Source organism: Erythrolamprus reginae, chromosome 1 (assembly GCF_031021105.1).
Source record: "Erythrolamprus reginae isolate rEryReg1 chromosome 1, rEryReg1.hap1, whole genome shotgun sequence".
In the NCBI taxonomy this organism is placed as follows: Eukaryota; Metazoa; Chordata; class Lepidosauria; order Squamata; family Dipsadidae; genus Erythrolamprus; species Erythrolamprus reginae.
In genome coordinates, this window is record NC_091950.1 from 339365763 (window position 1) to 339391068 (window position 25306).

General features: G+C 39.9%; 1 protein-coding gene across 2 annotated transcripts in view; it reads right to left on the minus strand.

Annotated features, from left to right (window-relative positions):
* Positions 1-24340, minus strand: part of GREM2 (gremlin 2, DAN family BMP antagonist) — a 35880-nt gene extending 11540 nt beyond the window's left edge. Inside the window, exon 1 of one of the 2 annotated variants that reach the window (XM_070734024.1) lies at positions 24290-24340. The gene's annotated coding sequence lies outside the window, so the exon portion shown is untranslated. Of the gene's footprint in view, positions 1-23741; positions 24082-24289 lie in introns of those variants that run through there. The other variant, XM_070734023.1, reaches the window with a different exon arrangement.
* Between the last annotated feature and the right edge of the window lie 966 nt (positions 24341-25306).

Here is a 25306-nt window from a genome sequence, read left to right on the forward strand (position 1 = left end):
ACACTCCTTTTAGCCTCAGAGCCATATGCAGCAGAACTGCCACAGATACAGACATAGCACTGAATCTTAATTAGTTTCCATAGAAACTACGATTTCAGAAGGAGGGGGAAGACAATATGTAGTGATATAGATAGAGAACGATGAAGTTTTTATTGGCACATTTGAAAAAAATAAATTAGCCAAGTGAGCAGCAATAAAACGTTATACGATAATGAGCACTTTTCTCCAGTTTTGTAGGAGAGAAATAGAAAATGTCTAGGAAAGGAGCAGCAAGCTATTCCTGATTCCACATGTTTATTGCACTGGATTAAATGGGTGTGGGATCACCTTCCAGGTCTCCTGGGGGTCTCCTCAGTGTCCCCTGTGAACCAGGGGTGAAATGCTTCCGGCTGGCTCCTGCCTGTCAGTCGTCAGGCTCCACCCATCCACCTGGATGCCACCATTTGTTTATTTATTTATTTATTAGATTTGTATGCCGCCCCTCTCCATAGACTCGGGGCAGCTAAAAAACAATAATAAAAACAGCATATAACAAATCTAATATTTAAAATAACTAAAAAAAAACCTTATTAAAAACCAAACAAGCACACACACAAACATACCATGTATAAATTGTATAGGCCTAGGGGGAAAGGATATCTCAGTACTCCCCTGCCTGACGACAGGGGTGGGTTTTAAGGAGCTTACGAAAGGTGAGGAGGGGGGGCCAATTCTGATCTCTGGGGGGGTGGGGTCCAGAGGGCTGGGGCCGCCACAGAGAAGGTTTTTCCCCTGGGTCCCGCCAATTGACATTGTTTTGTCAATGGGACCCAGAGAAGGCCAACTCTGTGGGACCTAACTGGTCACTGGGATTCATGCGGCAGAAGGCGGTCCCATAGATATTCTGGTCCAATGCCATGAAGGGCTTTATTGTGACCGGAAACTTATCGGCAACCAATGCACAGAAAACTTTGCACATGCAACAGAGAGTAAAAGAACGCAAATGGCGGCATCCGGGCAAGTGGGCGAAGCATCGCACTCCCTTTGCAACCAGCTCTCCAACAACTGACAGGCACGAGCCAATTGGGAGCCTTTCACCCCTGCTGTGGACAACGGGCATGATAGCCTAACACGCCCAGAGGGGAAAAGTTTGGGATATATTAGTTTAGAAAATGTCTTCAGATACACCATACCTTTCCTTACAATGGTTTAGGAAATTAAAGAATCATATAGCAGACATTATATGAGCCGAGGTGGCGCAGTGGGTAGACTGCAGTACTGCAGGCTGCTAAAGCTGACTGCTAGATTTGCAAGTTCAAATTTCATCACCAGCTCAAGGTTGACTCAGCCTTCCATCCTTCCGAGGTGGGTAAAATGAGGATCCGGATTGTGGGAGCAACATGCTAGCTCTGTTTAAAAAGTGCTATTGCTAACATGTTGTAAACCACCCTGAGTCTAAGGAGAAGAGGGGCATAAAAAATTGAATAAATAAATAAATAAAATCTCCTCCTGTAGATACATAAGAAGAAAAGATAAATAAATGACAAAACATTTCTGTTATTCCTTCTCTAACCACTCATCCAGAGCCTTCCTCTTCACTTCTATTGCCAGATAGTTGGTTTTTGATGTTCTCTAAATTTTCTAGATGTTATTCACCTCTATCCTAAAGTAACATTTCATCTATGGAAAATGCAAGACTGTGCCCTCTTGCATCCTCCCTTGTCCTTCTTTCCAACTTATACAACTTTAAATACTACAGTGGTAGATTAATTCTTAAAGGAAAGTAGGGAAGGGGCACAAGAACATTCCTAATTAAATATTAAGAATTTTTAACTTAGCCACCAGACAGTCTGTTGGCTGCAGCTCTTCAGAGTAAGCAATTTATTTTTGCTAAGCAGAGAAGTGGTTTGTTCAGCTTATCCTTTATTAAATGAAAGAGCACTCACATTCAGAGAGATCTACTCTTTCAGAAGCAAATGAAGCCATTTAGATTTGCTATGATGAAATCCCTGATATTTTAAAAGAAGAGTGATTGTTTAATATGCTTTATGAGTACTTCAAGTAGAAAGGGGGTGGTGGTGTAAAGATTTCATTCAAAATAAAGAACAGGCTGATTTTTAAAAAAAATGACAACAGAAGACAGCTTTGCTTATGCATCAACACAAAATTTTAACAATCAGGTGAAGCTAAACAGACATCTGGAGAATGGAGATTATGACATTGAACTTCTAGATGACAACAATCCAGAGAAGAACTTGTTAACATTAACATGATTTGATATGACCACACTTATAAAGACTTCCTGTATACCTTAGATCTATCTATAGATCTAGTTGTCTTCTGCCAGAGAAATGCAGTCTTTTACATTAAATTAAATAATTTGGGAAAGAATATTTACCACTTATTGTGCTAGAGAGAAGGAAAGCAACACATGCATTTGTTTTTGTTATTTTCATTCTCTAATTTCCTATACTCTGGTTAACAGTAAAACATGAATGAATTGTTCATGCACTGGCTTACTTTTTGTCAGACTAAGGTCAGTATTTTAGTTAAGGGGAAATAATCCTGTAGGTTTTTTCCATCTTTCCTAAATCACTGTTTATTATCGTGTTTTTGTTTTGTTCTTAAAAAAAAACACCCTGCAGCACTTAAGAAAGGAAGGGAAAGAATTTCCTTATCAGAGAATTCTGAGTGATAACAGGGTAAGTGTGTTTGGGGATATGTTTTATTTCATGTATCAATGTACTTTTATGAATCACTCAACCTACAGGAATGCACATTTTAAAATGAAAATTTCTATTTTCATTACCATTTTTTCCTATCCAATTGCAAACATTAACTTTGTTTACTGTTCCACACTAAAGCACCCATCTAATCTTCTGAACATAGTAATCAAAATCAATTAAAATATTAGCACTTTGACTTAACGGACTCCTACAAACTTTGTATCATGGCATTCTGTCTCTTCCCCATTCCATTCACTGCATTTACTATAACCTCAAAGTTTTCCATTCACCGTACTTTCCTAATAGTTGGAAAAATGACAAAATCTGAAACCAATTTCAAAACATGGTTTAACATCCCATCTCACTCTGAAATTCTTAACCACATTTTCCTAATTTGGATGCAAGAGAATGTTTAATTGAAAATTTCCTGGAATGTTACAATATTCTGAGAAGAGAGGGGAGAACAACAGGACGAGGACATAGCTAGTTAGCTAAAGAGTACTGAGTCATTCAAAAGTCCTCTTCGACTCAGGCATGTTGTTTTGGAAATATCCATGTTTAAATTAAGCATAAAAAGAGGTGTTTATCAGAATAAGACTCAAATAAAACCACATTAGCTTGAATCCTAAACCCTTCCTTCTGGTCTCATGTAACAAAAGTCTGTGTATTGATTACTGCTTTGCTCTTTCACTGCAGTGCCTGTGAGTTTTTGTTTTATTTTTTTTCCCCATTCATCTTAGCAAATGCCGTACCAGGCAAATTGTTTAAGCAATGCAGAGCTGACCCTAATCTTCCTTTGGTGCAATGCAACCCCCTGTACAAATGAAGAATTTAGTAATGGTACCACTGGGCAGTAATTACGGCTAATCTATTATGAGCTATAGATCTATTATTAGATCTTGGTTAAAACAAAAGAGTGTGTGAGTCAAAAGTATAATAAAGGGACTGGTTTTTGTGAACAGTTCAAGAGTGCACTAAAAATCAAATAAAAAATAGATAGGTAAAACTGTTTGATTTCTCTTTGTATTTAAACTGGGAGATGACAATGGGACCTTACTAATGAGAGTTATCAAAGGTGAATCCAAGTGCACCTTCATCATAGCTCTGGAAATTTTCTATAAGGCTATATTTTGATTTGCAGCAGAGGCGGAGTAACGATGCGGACACAGAGCTGGATTTAAAACTGGGTCATTTTTATTAATTAAATTAGCATAAATTTAATTCAACCTAACAAGGACCTGCAGGGTCAAACAATTACTTCTGGGGTGGAAATGACATCAGAAAAACTTCCGGGGCAACATATGGGCGTAGTTCCATGCTGATCCAGGTGAAGGGGCCACGCCCTCACCTGGATCCCAGCCATGCGAATGCATGTGGGAGGTCTCGCCGTCTAACCCCTGAAAGAGGATAGAAATGGGCGAGACCCAAAGGCAGGTTCTCCCCAATTGCTCAGATCGAATTAAAGGCACCATGAGCCCTTGGAGAGAATCTGCCAATCATCCCCAAAGATGCCCAACAGAGAACACGCAGTTGCTAAACACCACCCAATTTCTGCCACTAATCTGCCAACCCAATGACCAAAGGTAAGCCAATTAAAACTAATCGGGGAGCAAAGCACCCCCTAACCATCCATCCTTCACCACAGTGTGGAATAAGCAAAAAAACAGTCACAGAAAATACCGAGACTGCCAAAAATTCCTATTCGGCCCCCTAAGGGCGACCCACAGTAGCACACTGAAAGATAGGGAGGGAGGGTGTTCGCCTGCTCGTCGTCGGGGCGAAAAGGAGGCCCCAAGCCTGCGCAGCCCCTTTTATAGGGCTGGCAGGCTCCGCCCCCGATGACATAATCGGGCTGAGCCGATGACACAAAATGGCCGGGATCTCGCGAAATCTTCCAAGATGGCGGCTGCGCCGGGAGCCGCGTCTCCCTGGCCCTGCCGCAAATCCGGGCCGGGGATAAGTCACTGGCCGGGCATTCTGTTACTTACTTCCCTAACAACACTTAACAGAGTTGATTTGCTATCTGGAGAACTCCAGGATATATCACAACAATTTAAGAATTTGCCTTACATTAAGGATTAACCTACACTTCCTTTTTTTCCCCCCATAGCCAGGATAGTTTCTTCAAAGCAGTATCATGGCACACTTTGTTCTGCTTCTGAACACGTTTTTCCCTGTTGTAACCTCATGTGTTCCTATACAATTAGGCTACAGCATATTACTTTCTTGCAGCTAATTACAGCAATCCATTGACTATTTCAAAGAGGCGGGAATTTCTGGCCTATTTGGAAGCTTAAGATCTTCACTCCTATTACAAACTTATTATCTCTCCCTTAAAACTATATTACACTATTCCATTCTTTCTTTCTAATCAGCTAATAATTAGCTATAATTAGCTATTTATGGTCTATCATCTACTATTTATCTACCATCTATCTACCACCTATGTACCAATCTACCTATCTACTTACCTGCCTGCCTGCCTGCCTGCCTACCTATCTATCATCTATGTGTCTATCCTTTCTGAATTTTGATTCACTTATGCCTATTATCATTGAACTTTTGTTGTTTTTTTCAGTTACATTAAAGACAAAAACCACCCCCACCACCCCCACTATATGTGCTGCAGGTAGCATTCAAATAGTACAATTTCAATTGTCATCCAGAGTCATTTTTGGTGAGACAGGCTTACTATGTACATTTGATTAATAAAATAAAGTTAATTAAGCAATACATTTAGATTAAATAAGGATCCCATGGGCAGGGCAGTGATTCAGCACTGTTATGTAATAGTATACTATGAATGGTGAAGGGGAGCCAATTTGTATACATTTCTCTTTATTTTGTTTTTAGATGTGTTAAGCCAGTTTGTTGGCCTATATACTATTCAGAAAATTATTATTATCATCAGCAGAATCTTGGGGGTTATGGTCATCAAATAAAATACAAAAAAAATTAATAAAAAATATTAAGGAAATGTGGACAGAATCTTCTAGGAAAAAGTGTGTTCCACATACTCTATATAATAAAGTGCAGTGTTATGTAGATTTTCAGGGATCTAGCTCAACAGGGTACATTATACATTACAGGCTCAGCCTTGTTCCTCAGTGACTAAGTAAGCATCCAGGCAAGAATTTTCTCATTTAGCGATTTTGTCAGTGGGATATGGCACAGTCTCATAAGTTACTTAAAGGAGATACAGTGGTACCTCCACTTACGAACTTAATTCGTTCTGTGACCAGATTCTTAAGTAGAAAAGTTTATAAGAAGAAGCAATTTTTCCCATAGGAATCCATGTAAAAGCAAATAATGTGTGCAATTGGGAAAACCACAGGGAGGATGGAGGCCCTGTTTCCTCCCAGGAGATTCCTAGAGAGACCCCATAGAGGCTTCTCCCCGCCTTTTCCAACCCTGTTTCCTCCCAGGAGATTTCTAGAGAGGCCCCACGAAGGCTTCTCCCTGCCTTTTCCGGTTACAGTTTCAGATGCTCGGGTTTGTAAGTGGAAAATGGTTCTTTCTTGAGAAGAGGCAAAAAAATCTTGAACACCCGGTTCTTATCTAGAAACGTTTGTAAGTAGAGGCGTTCTTAGGTAGAGGTACCACTGGCACCCTAACAAAAAAATCAAAATAGAAAAGGAAATTCCTCATTTTGCTCATTTTCTTCTCAAACAGAGGTCATGGGATTCAGAACTTGCCAGAATATAAACTAATCCAGGAGAGGACAAATGAGATGACCTATCAATTGTGCTGACAGAAAAAAAGAGTAATCTATCTTCTCTAGGAAGTTCTTCCATCCATTCCACTCCAACACCACTTTAAGAAGGCTTGGAAAGGCTCTGCATGAATAAGAAAGGAAACTCTTGATGTTTGCAGAAGGTTGTAATATGCCTCTAAATTTTGTAATGTTCAGTAAAAGTTAGAATCTAATTACAACTAAATGAAGATTTAACTTCAAAGGAATCTACACTGATGATCCAGACACTTGAGCTTGCTGACAGCCCAACTCAGGATTTTGCTCTCCATACACCATAAAAAAGTGTGGATGGTATACATAGTTCTCAGTTAGCAACCAAACATCAGACTAGACATTAAGCAAAGTGACTGTGCTTATGATCTCACTTCAAATTTTCTTTGCTTTACAGACCTGCAAAGGTTATAAAATACTGCTAAAAAAAATAAAGGGAACACTCACATAACACATCCTAGATCTGAATGAATGAAATATTCTCATTGAATACTTTGTTCTGTACAAAGTTGAATGTGCGCAACACCATGTGAAATTGATTGTTAGTCAGTGTTGTTTCCTAAGTGGACAGTGGACAGACTTGGAGTTATATTGTGTTGTTTAAGTGTTCCCTTTATTATTTTTTTTGAGCAGTGTAAATTGCAAGGACCCAATGGTCCCAATGTTGCTTTTTCACCACCATTATAATTGTGGACAGTCAGTGTACAAGGCAGTCACTAAACAAGGACGACCTGTATATGTGTCGTTTGGCGGGCCCCAGGGGAAGAGCCTTCTCTGTGGCAGCCCCAGCCCTCTGGAATCAACTCCCCCCCGGAGATTAGAACTGCCCCCACACTCCTTGTCTTTCGTAAATTACTCAAGACCCATCTATACCGCCAGGCATGGGGGAGTTGAGACACCTTTCCCCCAGGCTTTTTTATATTTATGTTTGGGTATGTATATGTTGTTTGTTTGCTTTTTAAAATATGATAGGGTTTTATGTACTTTTTAATATTAGATTTGTTTTCACTGGAATATTGTTTTTATTATTGTTGTGAGCCGCCCTGAGTCTTCGGAGAGGGGCGGCATACAAATCTAATAAATTAAATTAAATTAAATTAAATACCTGTGAGTTAGATTCACTTTGACAGAGTATTGTGCTATTGAAATGATATAAACCTCTTCATCAAAAGCAAAGAGGCAATACATTTACTTCAACAAGGCACTCCATCTTTCAAGCTTCTGCACTACTGTGAACACTGCAAACCATCTCCTCACAAACCTTCTACCAATATGTGGCTTGACACCCCCAAAAGGCTGTGAAGAGTCTTCTTGCAGTCATCTCCACTCATATGTGCCTGTGCCTTTCATTTAAGGAGGAGGCAGAGAGGAGACTCCCAATCAGCCAGCCAAGCTACACACATACAACAGAGCTGAAGGAGTTTTCTGAGTAGGGGCTGTGCCTATAGAACAGCCTCCTCCAGCTTTAGCAAATGCCAGCAGATATTGGAGGGGCCGTGAAGCACAGACAAGCAGAGCCACATGGCTGCTTCACTTTGTTCTTAGGAGCCGTGGTGTGCCATTGCATCTCAGAGTGACTTTGGAGTGGGTGCTTCATTTGAACCTTCATCAGAGCAAAGCACCTCTTCAAAGAATTCTGTAGCTCTTTTGGGTATTCTCAGAGTAAGAGGCTTTGTTTAAATGACACGTAAGAAAACTCTAAAACCTGGGCATAAGACAAATTGCTTAACCAGCAAAGCCTGCTCTAAGAAGAGAACCCACCCAAGAAACATAACCTTACTCAGTATAACATCTATACTCCAGAACCCTTATACTCAGTGAAGGGCTACCAAATTTTTTACTACCACACTGTGGGCGTGGCTTATGCAGGACAGCCTGCATATTCTTTCAACATCTTTCAGGGCAAATTGGGTACTCTGGGGTGGAGCTCCATTTTCACTACCTCACTGCATTCCCCCTCCCTCATCCGGGCAGTAGCCTACCCCTGCCTATGCTCCATAATAAATTAATCACTCCTCCGATCAATTTCAGGACCCTCTTCAATCTATTTTTTTTAAAAACCTACATAACAGAAGATGGAATAATAAATGCTGGGATCTTCTGCAGGTTGCAATACAATAATTAATCCCCTTCTCCACAAATGAATTAAGTAAATTCTGTTTTACATTGCAGAATGTGTCAAATTCACAGACCCTTGCCAATGATCCTGTTTCTTACAAAAAAGGCAGAGTGACCATCCACAATGCTTTCGTAGCTCCAGTTCTAAAAAAGAAAATGCATTTGAATATAATGGCTCCTGGATGGAAAATGAGCTCCTCCCCCTTGAGAGTTTTTAAAATGGGAAATAATTTCATTTCCTTCCCGGATTTATAGAAAAATTAGCACTTGCTTCAAATAAATGAGCAGGAGAACAGAAGATAATTTGAAGGTTCACGGAATGTTAAAGGCAGGAGTAGAAAACAGTGAAAGAGATTGTTTTCTGGTGCATTGGCCTGTTGAATAACTCCGGTATCATAACAATTACATTTCAAAGCTTGTTTTTACAAAGCAATTCTACCTGGCAACTTCTGAAAACACGTTTTTCCTCTTCCAAACCTTGGTAATCATGAAATTATCAATCAGTTTGGAAAGTACAAAACACATTCAAAGAGAAGAAAAAGAATGTAGCCAAAATAGAATGGATAGCTGCTGGAAAGCATCTTGGATATCTTTCTTTATACTTCTGAGTAGCCCTTGTAGTCAAAACATACTCCTACCTAGACAGTAGTGAGAGTCCAGAGATAAGAGCAAATTAAAAGAACCCCTAAGTTATGTACAGTTTGTGTTGAGATTGTGAACAGTTCAAACAGGGTTCATTTCTCTCTAGGCTGTGTCCAGTATTCTAACCATTCCCAACAGATAACTGAAAATGTGTCTTGCTTAGGCACTGGGTATGTTTGCTCTTAAGAGAATAAGCCTAAAGGAATCCAGAAGGAATGTCCTATATGTGCCTTATTAAAACAATGATATTTTCTTGATTTAAGTTATCTCTGTAAGGACGTTTTGTAAATATATGTGAAAGAGATTTGGGTAAATATATGTGAACTCTGGCTTCAGCTTACAGACACATTTTAAAGTCAGTCAGATGAGTTGATAGGAAAAGGTGACCTCCACTGAAAAGGAGGGCCTGGGTGATTATTACTAGAATTATTTGCCATTAGTTTCTCTTAAGGCTGGACAACCTAATAATTTAGGGGGGAAATTACTTTCACTCCTAGCCAAACTCTGAATTCCTTTATTTCTCAGCTTATATTATTTGATTGGGGGTAAATTCCATTCAACATTGAAGTGAAATGACAGTTCTGATTTGGCATGTGTAAGATTATTATAAACCTTCAATTACTCTTCTCAATTTTCTATCGAAATATATTAGTCTTTTTTCATATAACATCATATTTGGAACAGCTGTTGTTATTCAGAACTAGTTTGGCCTAGTGGTTAAGACATCGGACTAGAGAACAGGAGGTTATGAGTTTAGGTCCGAGGTTAATATGAAAGTCAGGCTGGGGCCACTCACTTTCTCAGTCCAACCCATCTCACAGGGTTGTTGAGGTTGGGGGGGGAGGAAAATGTGCTGGATATGTTACCTGCCTTGAGTTATTTGTAAAAATAATAAAGGCAGGACAAACAAATAAAACTTATTTCCAGCAGATTGTATAACAATGTGAGAAATAGGTATCACTTCTGCCTATGCTTCAACTTAAACCAGTGGTTCCCAACCTTTCTTTGGCCATGCCCCACGCAAGCATCTCTAAAATCCTGATGCCCCATGACATATAATTCTTACTATTCAAAAAGTGAAGCCTAACCTAAAAGGCCATTAACTTGGTTTTAAACAAGGCTCCAATTGCCCCCATTAAAAATCAAATTATCCTGCTGTGGGGCATGGGCCCCAAGTTGGGAACCACTGACTTAAGCCAAACAATCCATGCAGCTATCTCTTCAGTTTTTCAAGTTCTCCTTCCTGCAGAGGACAGAAAAAGAATGTTGCCAAGATTCATTGCTCACTAATAAAAATAAAACCCCTACTGTACTTCGGTCCCTGATTCAGAATAAGAAAGGAATCCCTGTAACAGTGTTTGAATTATAGGGATTCTCGCAAAGATATACAGTGATCCCCCGCTCGTTGCGAGGGTTCCGTTCCAGGACCCCCCGCAACGAGCGGGTTTTCGCGAAGTAGCGCTGCGGAAGTAAAAACACCATCTGCGCATGTGCAGATGGTGTTTTTACTCCCACAGCGCTAGCGAGGAGCCGAAGATTGGGGGCGGCGCGGCTGTTTGCCGCCGGCATGGAGGGCTTCCTAGCAGCCCCCCAAACCCGGGTTGGGGGTCTGGGGGGCGCTGGCTCTCGGCGCTTTCGAGCTGAGTCCGGGAGCGAATTCGCTCCCGGACTCAGCTCAAAAGCGCCGATAGCAAGCGGCAAGGAACGGCTTGTCTCGGCGCTTTCGAGCTGAGTCCGGGAGCGAATTCGCTTCCGGACTCAGCTCAAAAGCGGCGAGAATGAACGGCGTGGGCGGGCGAAGGGCGGGCGGCAGCGAGGAGTTTGCGTGGGCGGTGGGGAAACTCCTCGCTGACGCCAGCAAGAGGGGGAAGACTCAGGGAAGCCGCCCAGCAGCTGATCTCCCGGTTGCCATCTACGCATGCGTGCCCCGGGCACGCATGCGTAGATGGTATTTTGACTTCCGGGTTGAAAAATAGCGAAGTACCCTGTTCGCAATGGTTGGGGACGCAATAAACGGGGGATCACTGTATTTGCAAATGCAATACATCTTGTTAATACAATTTATTTGTTTGTTTTGTCAAGTATGTATTAGTGGTATATATACAAAGATATAATAATATTTATATACATGATACTAGTAAAAAAGGGGGGGGAAGAAACATTAGGACAGGGGACGGATGTTATGATAGAAATTGTTCTGGAATCTACACCGTATTTTGCAGAGTATAAGACGCACCTTAGTTTTGGGGGAGGAAAATAGGGTGGGAAAATCTACCTACCAGGTATTTATCTGGCTAGAGTCCTTAGTCTGTTCAGCTTCAGCACATTATTTTATCTCCCAGTTAGGACTGGAAAAGCCTTTTTCACAGGGAGAAATAATAATAATAATTTAATAATTTATTAGATTTGTATGCTGCCCCTCTCCGAAGACTCGGGGCGGCTCACAACAACGATAAAAACAATATTATACTGGCACAAATCTAATATTAAAAAAAACTAAAAACCCTATCATAATTAAAAAACAAACAGCACATACATACCAAACATAAATTATAATAAGCCTGGGGGAAAGGTGTCTCAAATCCCCCATGCCTGGTGGTATAGGTGGGTCTTAAGTAGTTTACGGAAGACAAGGAGGGTGGGAGCAGTTCTAATCTCCGGGGGGGGGGGTTGATTCCAGAGGGCTGGGGCCACCACAGAGAAGGCTCTTCCCCTGGGGCCCGCCAGACGACATTGTTTAGTTGACGGGACCCGGAGGCCAACTCTGTGGGACCTTATCGACTGCTGGGATTCATGCGGTAGCAGGCGGTTCTGGAGGTTCCGGAGGTACTCTGGTCCAATGCCATGTAGGGCTTTGGTAGCAAGAATGAAAACAAGCCTGCAAAGACTTAGGGCTGGGAAAAATCTTCTTTGGGAGGAATAGGAAGCCAGGAAGTTCATTAGCACCTAGTAGGGCTGGAAGAAAAAGCTACATTCAAAGTATAAGACTCACCCAAATTTTCAGCCCTTTTTAGGGAGGAAAAAGGTGTGTCCTATACGCCAAAAACTATGGTAAATAAAACTTTTGCAGAAATGTGCAAAATACTAATCAAGCAGAAGATCCAATCAGATTAAAGTCATTAGGCTGTTTTTCAATGGTAGTCAACTACATTTCAGTGAAAAGCCCATAAGCATAATGTGAACACAAGAAAACTTCAAGGGCCAAGAAAATCATACCTTGAAACTCATCCTCATCAATATCAGATCCCTTCCCTCTCACAAATAATTCCTTTGCAGGTATGAGAGAATCTGCATTTAGAGTAGGGGGAGGGGTTAAGAGACTGGCTGGCTTGGAAATCCCTGCAGGGGAGAAAGAGACAGAGACCTGACTCCTCAACCCCTAGCCTAAATTCCTTGGAGCATTGTACTCAAGAAAACAGAGTGAATCCAGTGGTGGATTTCAACTGGTTCACCCCAGTTCAGGTGTCTCGGTAGCAATGGCAGCAGGAGGCTCCACTCACCCACCTGAATGTCATCAAGGATGCTCTATTCATGCGCAGAAGCTGGAACCAAGGCAGAGGCCCCAGGTTCAAATCCCACAAAAATGATGTGGCTACCTGATGAAGGCAAATAAGCCCGAAACAGATCTGTAGTAGTCTCCCTTCCTTTTCATCATCAGCAAAAATATGTTACATATACATATACACATACATATACATACATACATACATACATACATACATACACACACACACACACACACACACACACACACACATATATGCATGTGTGCCTGACCCATAGAAATAGCAAAAAAATTGGAAAAATGTACATTATGGTTTTAAAATATACTTTGATATGACTGCATTGTCTTCTTGGCCTTCTTGAATCCCCCCACCCCCACCTGATTTTCTACTCCTGGAATTTCCCGATGATCTCACTTGCACGTACCAATCAATTCTTAAATTAGTAAATTTGAAATGACTGAGTGTCAGTTTGGAGTACAGATAATCCTTGACTTATAACCATTCATTTAGCAACTGTCCAAATGTACAATGCATCTGAAAAAAGCAACTTATGATCAATCCTCGCACTTACAACTGTCATAGTTCCTTTGATTAAATTCCAGGCATTTGGCAACCGGCATCTATTTACTTTTTTGAATATTTCTTTGTATTTTATAATTTTGATAAACCAATAAAAAGGTTTCATTGCAACCAGCATGTATTTATGATGGTTCACCATCCCAGAGTCACGTGATCACGATTTTCAATCTTCACAGCCAGCTTTTCACAAGCAACAGGGGATGCCAAATTTGCTTATTGACAATGATTCACTGAAAAACTGCAGTGATTCACTTAACAATAATCTCAAAAACCGCATAAAGATGGGTGTGATTCACTTAACAACCACCTTGGTAAGCAATGGAAATTCTGGTCCCAACAATGGTCATAACAGTGATCTACCTGTTCATGAGGACCTGCTGGTCACCTATAGCTCCATTTCTGTTACCAGTGCACCCCTCCCCCCCATTCCGGTAGGAACCTGATATTGATTGCGACTCTTCTCCAATTCCTGTTATGAACCAGAGGGAGGCTGTGTTTAAAGACAAAGATATTCTGAAATCAGTCTTGATCCTGATGACAGGATCAACAAAACCAAGTTGCTTTCTTGGCAATAATTTCACAGGTTGGTGGGCCTGCTGGGAAGGGCCTTCTCTGTGGCTGCCCCGACCCTGTGGAACCAACTACCCTCTGATGTTCTCTCCCTCTGCTCCCACCCTACTGGCCTTCCAAAAGGCCATGAAGACCTGGCTTTGCCATCAGGCCTGGGGGTCATGAATGTTAACATCTGTGATTGATTTGGTATGTATGTGTGTCTGATTGGATAGTTTAGCTTTCGGTTTTATTGTTAGTTTAATGGGGCTTTTATTGTTTTTATTATTTGACCTTTTTATTGTAACTTTGTATTGTATTGTTTATTGTTGTAAACTGCCCTGATATGGAATTGGGTGACATATAAATCAAATCAATTAAGTTAAATTAAATTATTCCAGAATGTTTTGATATTGTTGGTTTGTCTGTTTATTTCCCTGCCTAGTCTACAAAAGTAGAATTTGTTGGTTGTCTTCCATGGAAGTATTAATCAGTCCTAACCCTGCTAAACTTCTAAATCCAACAAGTCAGCAGGTGCTGCCATCCACAAAGCTAGCTAAGAAGCTGTATTAAGATGTGACTCAAGGGTAATCAGCTCTATAAAAGTCAGCAGGAAAGGAAAGATTGTTTCATTTTAAAAAACAACATACAATATGAAGAAGTAGGATAAGAAAGAAAATCAAAGAAGGGAAAAAAAGATTTTCTCTCCTTCAGTGACTCCTAAACCAGCTGCCTGGTTCCAAAATAATTCTGGACATCTTACAATTTAGAATGTATATACGAAAAGCATACAACAGATACAACTAAACTGGAAGAGCAAAGTATTCAAAACAAGTCCAATTAAATCAAAACAGGCAAAAAGACAAAAGGAGAGTCCACAATCGATCAGCCTGTCTAAATCCTGGGAGAGTAACCAGATTTTCAAAACTGTATTTTAATATAAGGGTAGGAGCCACACCAATGGCAGGATCATTCCCAAAGACAAGAATCGCAGCAGAGTTTCCTAGGAGGACTTTCCTAGGAGGACTTCCATAAGAGGACTTTCCCCCCTACCCCACCCCACCCCATTAACAGCCATTTGTGTCCTTAGCCTAAAGGTTCATGGAACCTGCAGCTTTCCAGACATTTGATGATAAATTGATGTATTGTATAATAAACTCTCTGGTTTACAAGTGACAACTAAAATATTTATAACATAAATGCTGAAAATATTGTCAGTGAAAAAGCTAATTAAAATAATAGAAACTAATAAAAATTGTATTAACTGAGAAAGCACAGGAAAAAAAATGATGGCAAACCTTAGTTATCAAATATTCCCTGTAATCTTCAGGGATGGTATTAAGAGAAGGTGGCAATCTTTTTTATAAGATTTTGCATAAAATATCTCATAGGGCCATGATTAAGACTCCACACTTCCTAGCCTCAGTCTCCACATTTCACAGAAGTGCAAAACAACTAGGAACCTTTCTCAAAACGGTTAGACAGGATGGGTTGATTCTCCTTGAAGATACCTCTGAAAGTGTCTAAGCTATTTAGGGCTTTATAGGGCAAAATCAGCGAACATCATTGCTAGCCAACACAGAGCCAATGCACAATATTGGTGTTACATGTTCTTGATAACCAGCACATCCCAACATACAGGCTGCTGCACTTTGACCAATTGTAGAGTTTGAATAGTCTTCAAAGGAAGTCCCATAAGTAGTTTTTCCCCCCCTTGGTTTAAATGTCACAGGTGCAAGATCTTCTTAGAAACATAGAAACATAGAAGATTGACGGCAAAAAAAGACCTCAAGGTCCATCTAGTCTGCCCTTATACTATTTCCTGTATTTTATCTTAGGATGGATATACAGTACATTTATCCCAGGCATGTTTAAATTCAGTTACTGTGGATTTACCAACCACATCTTGGTTCTTAAGAAGAGGGGGGGAAATCTTGAACACCTGGCTCTTATCTAGAAAAGTTCTTAAGTAGAAGCGTTCTTAAGTAGAGCTACCACTGTATTTTGACCTTGTTATGGTCTCATCAGCCAGACATACCCTTACTGGGATTTGAACCTGTAGCATGCTGCAAGCAAGGCAGGATATTAACCTCTGTGCTACAGGCTCACCTCCAAATCAGCTTTTACCCAAAAAGGAAAGCAAAGGTGCTTCCTCCCATATTTGCTATGGCCAAGGGGAGGGGATGCAGAATCCAGGGCTTCTGACCTGACTTAATTGTGTGTACTTTATAATTTCCTTTCTTGGCTCTCTTCATTGTTTTAAGCTACAGTCATTAAACTAAATGCACCAATTGCTATTTGATAGAAAAGCAATTTAATTTTCTATAAGAACAAGTAATGTTCTCTACACAGCAACAAATCCAAACAACATAATACCATCTCCTACATATTCAATTTCATTCCTCAAGCAAAGCCAGAAACACTGCTAAAACACCAATGGTTTCTTTTTGTCCATTTGATATCATTAATTATTCTTTCCTGATATTAGTAAATATATTGCCTTCCCACCATCAGAACAAATTGCAAGGTAACTCTACTATATTCCTCACAGCTTATTAAATCAGCAGCTCTAAGCTAGAGATCTTTGCTTATTCCATTAGTCAAGTATTTACTCTCATTCATCTTGGCACCTAAACAGTGTGCCATCCTGTGCTATGTTTTTAAATCTGAGAAGCAGTAATGTGACCTCTAACTTTGTTCTTTAAAAGTACTCTTATACAGATACACTGCATGATTTGGCAATCAACAATAAACCCAAGTTTTCAGAATATTCTCTTTCAGTTAGACAAGATGCCAGTTCTATGACTGCCATATGCTTACACATATACTTTTGTTTTTGAGATTGTTTATCACTGTGTCTTCTTAAATATTAACTCAGGTCATTAGTTCCAAGAATTCAATAAAATCTTTGGAAAACAACAATAAAAGCAGGATAATTTCAGAGAACTGACTAAAATGACATATTACAAATTTCAAGCTTTGTGAAATTTGGCACAACTGTAAAGGGCTGGCTATAAATGCCCATATGATGAAGCCTGAACAACCAACAAATGAAACTTTAAACTTCCCAATATTGCTGGGCCATGTCTCCACAAGTGCAATGTGTTTTTTATCAGTTTCCCCTGGATTTTAGTTTGACTTTCAATGTTCCGTTAACTGTCATAGTAAACATGCCACTGAACTCCCTTGAAATAATACATTTTACTTGGAAGAAATTTATTTATTTATTTGTTTGTTTGTTTGTTTGTTTGTTTATTTATTTATTTATTTGATTTGATTTGATTTGTATGCCGCCCCTCTCCGAAAGACTCGGGGAGGCTAACAACAATAAAGAAAACAATGTAACAAATCTAATATTAAAAAATAGTCTAAAAACCCCCCAATTTAAGAAACCAATCATACAAACAAGCATACCATGTATAAATTCTATAAGCCTAGGGGGAAGGGAAAAAATTTCAATTCCCCCATGCCTGATGACAGAGGTGGGTTTTAAGGAGCTTGCGAAAGGCAAGGAGGGTGGGGGCAACTCTGATATCTGGGGGGAGCTGGTTCCAGAGGGTCGGGGCCGCCACAGAGAAGGCTCTTCTCCTGGGTCCCGCCAAATGACATTGTTGGCTACGTCCAGGACAGAATTTGTCTTGCATAATATAACATTTTTCAATGAGACTTCAAACGTCCTAATATAAAGAAAGAAACAAACTTGGTTTATAAATGTTGGATTTAGATTGCCTATAATAACCACTCTAGATGAAAACCTCAAGTCTTTGATGAATTTATCTTAGAATTCTCCAAAGTGATCAATATTAACTCTCAAGGGTCAATAGAACTACCCAAGTCATCAGTAAATGGCTGTGGATCAATAGGAATATTCTATCTATCTATCTATCTATCTATCTATCTATCTATCTATCTATCATGACAAAGTTACATTAGTCAGGCGTGTACAGTGCTAACATTATACAATGCTAACATTTAGCTGCCTAAGATTGCTGTTTGGTTCACGCTCGACTGAACCTGAATATACTGAATCTAAATAGACGGAACCTGGAAGAGTATAGTGACTTACAACTTAAACTCATTCTCCAATCAAATGTCACTGCTTATGTTGTTACTTATCAGAAGCATCCTTCCCATTAATGAAAATGTAGGTTTTTCATATTTAAATATTACATATTTTATTATTATTACATAATACATTAGATAACAACAACAACAACAACAATAATAATAATAATAATAATAATAATAATAATAATTCAAATATTAATTATATTCACACCATATAATTTTGGATACCAATAAACAATATGAAACTTCATGAAGTCAATGATGAAGTGAAGAGTTTGGAGATCCCTTTCTTAGGTTAACAACTTAATTAATTGTGCCATTATTTGACCTACTAGTTTGGCCAAAAGAGAAAAAGGAAGAATTTTCCGCTCCTGGGAATCTTTCACTACAGTCCTATCTATATTGGATATTCAGGATAATGCAGGTTCTGAAATATGCATAAGCTTACTCTGGAAAAGTAGCATTTCCATATGACTTTTGATTAAAAAAAACATTAATTCAATTTGTTGGGCTCAAATTGAAATGGCCTATAAGCTCTGCAAATAATAAATAGTATATAAATTTGCCTCAAGAGATCTGACATCTCTTTCAAAAACCACACAATGACTGTGTGTCTACACAGAATTTAACTGAAAAAGCATGTGTGGAATTGAATTTAGAGGCATCAAGAGCATTTTTGTAACACCATTCCAGCCGCTATACTTATAACCAGGAAAAAATTTCCAAGGTTTGTTTAGAATTAATAATAGTTAATCATGGTTTCCCAACAAGGAAAAATAAGAACACGCAGGTTTAGAAAAACATTTAAATTGAAGCATAGGGGAAACAATATGAATACAGAGATTTTCTTTTGCCACAATAACAACCCTACCCTTCATGACAGCTTGGTGAATTACAAAATAATAACTAGTAGAACAAATCTGGAGAATGGTTAAGATGCTAGCCTAGAAACCAGGAGATTTGAGTTCTAGGTTTCTCTTGGCCTGAAAGCTGCTGGATAAGTTTGGGTCGGTCAATCTCTCAGCCCAACTCACCTTACAGGGTTGTCATTGTGGGGAAAATGGGAAGAGGCAGGAGTACAGTGGTACCTCGAGATACGAGTTTAATTCGTTCCGGACCTGGGCTCTTAAGTCGAGCAGCTCTTATCTCGAACGACTTTTCCCCATAGGAATTAATGTAAATAATTTTAATTGGTTCCAGCCCTCAAAAAACTCACAAAGTTAGTCTAAATTATGCAGAAAGACATGTTTTTAATGAAGAAATGTACATGTACATATAAATGAATAATGAAGTTTCTTTCACTTAACTTGTAAACTTTCTTAAACTTTTAAATTTACATATGTTCAACTTCTCTGCCACCCAATCCTGTAGGACAGAGGTCCCCAACCCTTTTTGCACCAGGGACCGGCTTTAAGCGATCAAGAGAGGAATGGGTGAATGAATGGACGGAGGGTGGGAAGGAAGGAAAGAGGGAAGGGACAGGAACAGAGGAAGGAAGCAAGGAAACTTATGAAAGGGGAGAGTAAGAGAGGAATGAGTGAAGGGAGGGAGGGAGGGAAGAAGGTGGGAAGGAGAAAGAAAAGAAGAAATAGAGGAAGGGAAGGTAAAAGAGAGAAAGAAAAAGAGCAAGAAAGAAAGAAAGAAAGAAAGAAAGAAAGAAAGGGGGAAGGGACAGGAACAGAGGAAGGAAGCAAGGAAACTTATGAAAGGGGAGAGTAAGAGAGGAATGAGTGAAGGGAGGGAGGGAGGGAAGAAGGTGGGAAGGAGAAAGAAAAGAAGAAATAGAGGAAGGGAAGGTAAAAGAGAGAAAGAAAAAGAGCAAGAAAGAAAGCTGCAAGCACCCCCCCGAGCCCCCCAGGCCGGCTGCAACCTTTTAAAACACGCGCGCCGCTTCGCAGCTGTCTCCTGAAGCCGAACGCGGAAGTTAGCGTTTGGCTTCAGGAGACAGCTCCTTGGCGCTTGTATCTCGAATTTGGGCTTGTAAGTAGAACAAAAATATCTCTCCCCTCCCAGCTCTTATCTCGAGTTGCTCTTAAGTAGAGCAGCTCTTATGTCGGGGTTCCACTGTATTAGGTATGTTCAATGCCTTGGATTATAATTAAAAAGATGGGATAAAAACCCTGAACTTGAACACTTGCATATAATAGCGTCCCCAATTCACAAGTTTAAAGGATATGGTGGTATCTAATAAAACGATCCACTTATATATAATTGTTGTTCATTCCCTACAATAGGTGGAACTTTGCTACAGCAAAGACAGCCATCCTGAATGATTGAAGCCACAAGGCAGACAGATTTACAGGATTTGTCTTGAGTTTCCTGCAGATCTGCTAACTAAAGCAATGAGGAGCCACTGAAAATCTCCCTCATGTATTTAAGTATTTTTATTACTACTGTCTGTTTCATATGTGTGTGCCCCCATGTATAAGACTCAGAAAAGGAAAAAAAACTAGAGGCTTATTCTTACTAAGGAGCTTCACACCTTTCTGTTAACTGCATTTTATCAGATGTACAGCTAAAATTTACAGATTAAGGAGGGGTTTCTCCAGGGAAAAGACAGAAAAATCTGATACAATTGAAGAAGAAGAAACACTCCTCATCAGAGAACCTATTCCTTCATCAAAAGGATCTTAAGGATACAGTCAAAGATTTCCATATTTTCTCATTACACAATTCCCTAAATAAATCCAGCAATTATATAAAGCAGAGTTAGCAATGTCTAAAATGATAGCTGAATTGATCTGTTGTAACACAAAAAAGCACAGCATTGGATAGTTTATATTCTCTTGCCAGGACCATTCCTTTCCCTGCTTGAAGATCCTTCAACCCTAAAAGAACAGATTGAGTGGAGGAATTAAGTACAAGAACCACAGGAGAAGATGTCTGTAAAGAAAAGACTCATCCCTTTATCTCAGATTATTTCCTCTGCTCAATAAAACTTGTCTTCCGCTGGACTCGCCCATCCAAAAGAAACAGATTCAACTTCTATCACAAAACTATTTACTGTTGTTTTATTAATTTGGTTGTTCTAAATGTCCTAAGTTGTTGCTTTTTTAAAAAAAAGTTTAAAAAATAAAAATCTGTTGCTAATGCAAGTTTCTGATATCACAGACTAATTTAAATAACTGATGAAAGATATAAAGAGCTATTGACACTGTTAACATAATAGCTATGTTAAACGTTTAGCATTAACATTGAACAAGACCTCCTCCACTGCTTCCCTGAATAATCAGCTCTCCTTAGGAAGCTGACTCTTGAATACATCAACGGCAGGTTCATTACTCACTTCCAGTTTTAAGTTGAGACTCTCACATTGTTTTCGAAAGTATAGCCAAGAGCTTCCAAAAAGTTACATTACAAATATCCTATCAGTCCAGTGCTAGATAAAATCCTTTATCTAAGTAATGTCTTCTACCTATAAGTGTAGTTTTAATAAATGTGTCCCATGTTCCCTAGGCAACTTTGGGAACAAGCAATGTATTCAAAAGACTAACTTTAGAACTCTTGCATCTCTACTCCAAAGGCAGTCCCACTGAATTGAAAGCAATTCACCTTCTGAATTATTTGCTAAAAACATGTCTTTTGTTTTAAAACTAATAGCATTTGACTCCAACTATTTGACTTGGAGGATTCATATATATGACAAATCAGCAAATGTTACAGTTAAATTAAGCAGAGAGCCAGCTTTACATCTCTTGAGGAAAAGCTAAATATAAGCTCAAAGGGGCAAATATATATATATGTTCCCAGCTGCAGTATTTTTCATTACACCTGGAAATGCTCGGGATCAGGTGTAAATCATTTCAGTTTCTAGTCCACAAGGTCTATGGATTGGGTTGGCGATTTCCTTATCAGCCTTCATTCAAAAAGTGTGTTCTTTGTCTCTACTTTCAAGTTTATAATAAACAGATAACAAAAGAAGAAAGGCTAGAAAAAAAATATACCCACAGAGGTTAAAGAAAATTACATTTGCTTGGTTTCAGTCCACGGCACAACATACCAGAACAATGATTTCAACAATATTTGTTTCCTTACCTTATTCAACATGTTAAAAAAACAGAAAATAAACCCTCAAGGAAACACAGTGCCTGCATTGTATTTGTGCTGGTGGGAAGTCAAGAACCTGAACGGATGTTAGATTTCATAGTGAATTAGCATGCAGCACCACCAATGTGGCCTGATATGCAAAGTGCTAATTAAGGCCCAGTGAGTGGACCATGCACCTGTTGCTATTTGATTCAGAAGGCATTGTTTGGATTCCTGTAGCTTTACATCAAAAACCATTTACTACAGCGATTGGAACTGGCTGGGACCCAGGTTCAACTTACAGTATTCAAGAGGCTTTCAAGGTGAGTGCTTGTCCACATTCCCATCCTTCTCTCCCTCACTCCCTCCTCCTTTTCTCCTTTAAGAAGGTTGCTTTCTTGAAAACAAAGTCAAGCTATTCCTTTTATCCTCCTAAAATCTTCCTTAAAGAAAACTAGGTAACTCCTAGCACACTTCCTGACACCTCAAATTAAAACTTTCTCCACGTTTCTGTGTCCAACAGCTTGCTTAAATGTTTAGGTCCAGTTCAAAAGCTATCACATTTATTTCCAAGTTTTGGTTCCCTTTAAAACAAAACATTCCTCTCCTAGCAAGGATGAATTTCTATCCCTGTAACAACTCCTGATTCAAATCATTAAAATCACATTCTGCGGTGCAAAAGCGTATGGTTATAAACTGGTATAAATCCTTAAACTGGTATAAATCCTTAGAACTTTTTTTTAAAAAACTGCCGGGTTATTTTTTTAAAAATGGTTTAGGATTAATTACGCTAAACCAGGCCTATCCAAAATCATTTAATCCTAAAACTGGGTTTACCACAAAGTGGGTGGGAGGAGAGAAATCAATTATATTTTATACTCTGTGTGTGTGTGTATGTGTACACAAATACAATATAATATAAAATTATATTATAAAACAGAATATAACTGCAAGTAAATCAAACTTCTGTGAAAACAAACTGTCCACTGAGGAAACAACACTGATTGACAGTCAATTTCAAATGCTGTTGTGCAAATGCAATAGTTGTGCAAATGAAATATTCAATGAGAATATTTCATTTATTCAGATCTAGGATATAAGATATATAAACTGCTCAAAAAAAATAAAGGGAACACTCAAATAACACATCCTAGATCTGAAGGAATGGAATATTCTCATTGAATATTTCATTTGCACAACTATTCCATTTCCATTTGCACAACAGCATGTGGAATTAACTGTCAATCAGTGTTGTTTCCTACACACACACACACACAAATATAACAATATAAAATATAAATACAAAATAAAATACAATATACAATATATATTGAGGGCTTTAGCCTTCAATTTTCACATGCGCAGCGATAAGAAGAAGCATGGTCTTCGGCTACGGAGCACAACCCGATCCACCCCTTTTTGCTTCAAACAAACCGGGATGTAACGATGTGCCTTACACGCCTGCCTGGTAGTTCAGTATCTAGGAAGCCGCGATTTTGATTTGAGAAACGCGAAAGCCTGAAGAGCGCAAGCAAAAAGCGGGCTGGGATGCTACACTATCTGCCCCCCCCCCACCCGCTCCCGCAAAAAATGGGGGGGGGGGTGTCGAATCTTCCCCAAAGTGGGGGGGGATCACGCTTCTGACCCTTTTTTTATTGGGGTATGTGTGGAATTCCAATGCCCGCGCGCGTCTTCTGCCTGCCCTGAGAAAAGAAAAGGGACTCGGCGTCCGCCCGCTCCTTGCTTCCTAGTCCAAAAAAGGCACCGCCGCCACCTCCACAGTCCCTTCGGGCGGCTTTTTACCTGTCAGCTGAGCCAAGGCGGCAACCGCCGGCCCTGGGCTTCTGCTCTCCGGATCGAGAGAAGCTTCTCGCTGGGTTCCTTTCCCAAACCCCGTCGGCTCGGAGACTCTTCCGAGTAGTCGGCGAGCGCTCCTCGGGACGCGTTTTCCCTTTTATTTCCCTCCTGACGGCGGCGCGGTGCCACGCTTCGCGGCGGAGCCAAGGCGGGAGAAGTCGTGTGGGAAAAGAGGGCTGCCGGGCGAGAAGGCGCGAGAAGGGACGCCTCGGTCTGACTCCCTTCTCGGTCGCCGCATGGGGATATTGCCGAAGCCTACGCTTTCTTATTGGCTCCGGTCACCAAACAAATCACACCCGCCTCCCCCTTTTCGGAGCCGCTCAGCGCTCCCCTCAAGTCCCTCCCGCTCGCCCGCCCGCCCGCCGCTTTCTCCTCAGGAGGCTGTTTCTCTCTTGTGTTTTGTTTTTAAAACAAACGCTGCGGCCGCCCTCCGGTCAGGCAGGCGCGCTACTTTTTCTGGGTCTTTTCCACGCTTCGCTGCGAGTTTTATTCACCTGCAGCCTAGAGTATCTTGTACCGTTGGATCCGCGGGGCTTGCCTAGAAAACCATTCTGCCCCCCCACCACCACTCCCGTAAAGTTAAGTTTTCCGCCGTCGCCATCCTCAAACTGCGTGCAGTTGAGGAGAAATGGATACTTCTGAAAAAAGCCAGAGTGCTTAAAAAAAATTAAAGAAAAATATGAATTCGAAGAGGGAGTGCGGGGACTGTTCGCTCGCTCTTGCCTGTAAGTCTTGGGGAAACTTGGACAAGGAATTGGGAGAATCATTTCGGAATTCATTGCATGGTATTAACATGGTGATGCAAATGATGTGAGACGACGGGAGGTCACAACTTTGAGGAGCTGAACTCTGAAAGTGGCAGAGGAAAATGTCACGAGTTGATACAAGTTTCCTGCAGTTGTTCCCATAAATAGGTTGGGTTTTTTTTAGAGCTTTTAATATTATTTAGATGTTTTAATCTTTGTTATGAGCAGCCTAGATCCCTAGACAGAAGGGCAGCGTACAAATTGAATTAAATAAATGGAAGGAAGGAAGGAAGGAAGGAAGGAAGGAAGGAAGGAAGGAAGGAAGGAAGGAAGGAAGGTTGCAATAGAATATATTGTTCTGTATAGGTGATTTGGATTGTGTTTGGGGGCGCACCATCCAGAGAAATAAGATTGAACCAATTTGAAAAGGATGCAGTTAAATCAATCTATTTTTTGAGTGGCTAAAAAAATAAAAAAAATATTTAATATGTCTGATTTAGTCTAGGAAAAATATATATCGAAGTGCAAGTTAATGAAAATATAAACATCTTGCTTTTACATCATTGATTTGAAAATAGTGTTGAATATATATGTAGATATGATCTTTTTTCCAGAAACATGCTAAACAGAGGATTTTAAACTTCAGTCTAAGGAACCACACAGAATCCTTGGATTCTGTTAAACACAACTTAACTCTGATAGAGATATTTCAACACTCCAATTGGCTGGCTTCAGTTACATGTAACACTAGGCCAGGGGTCCCCA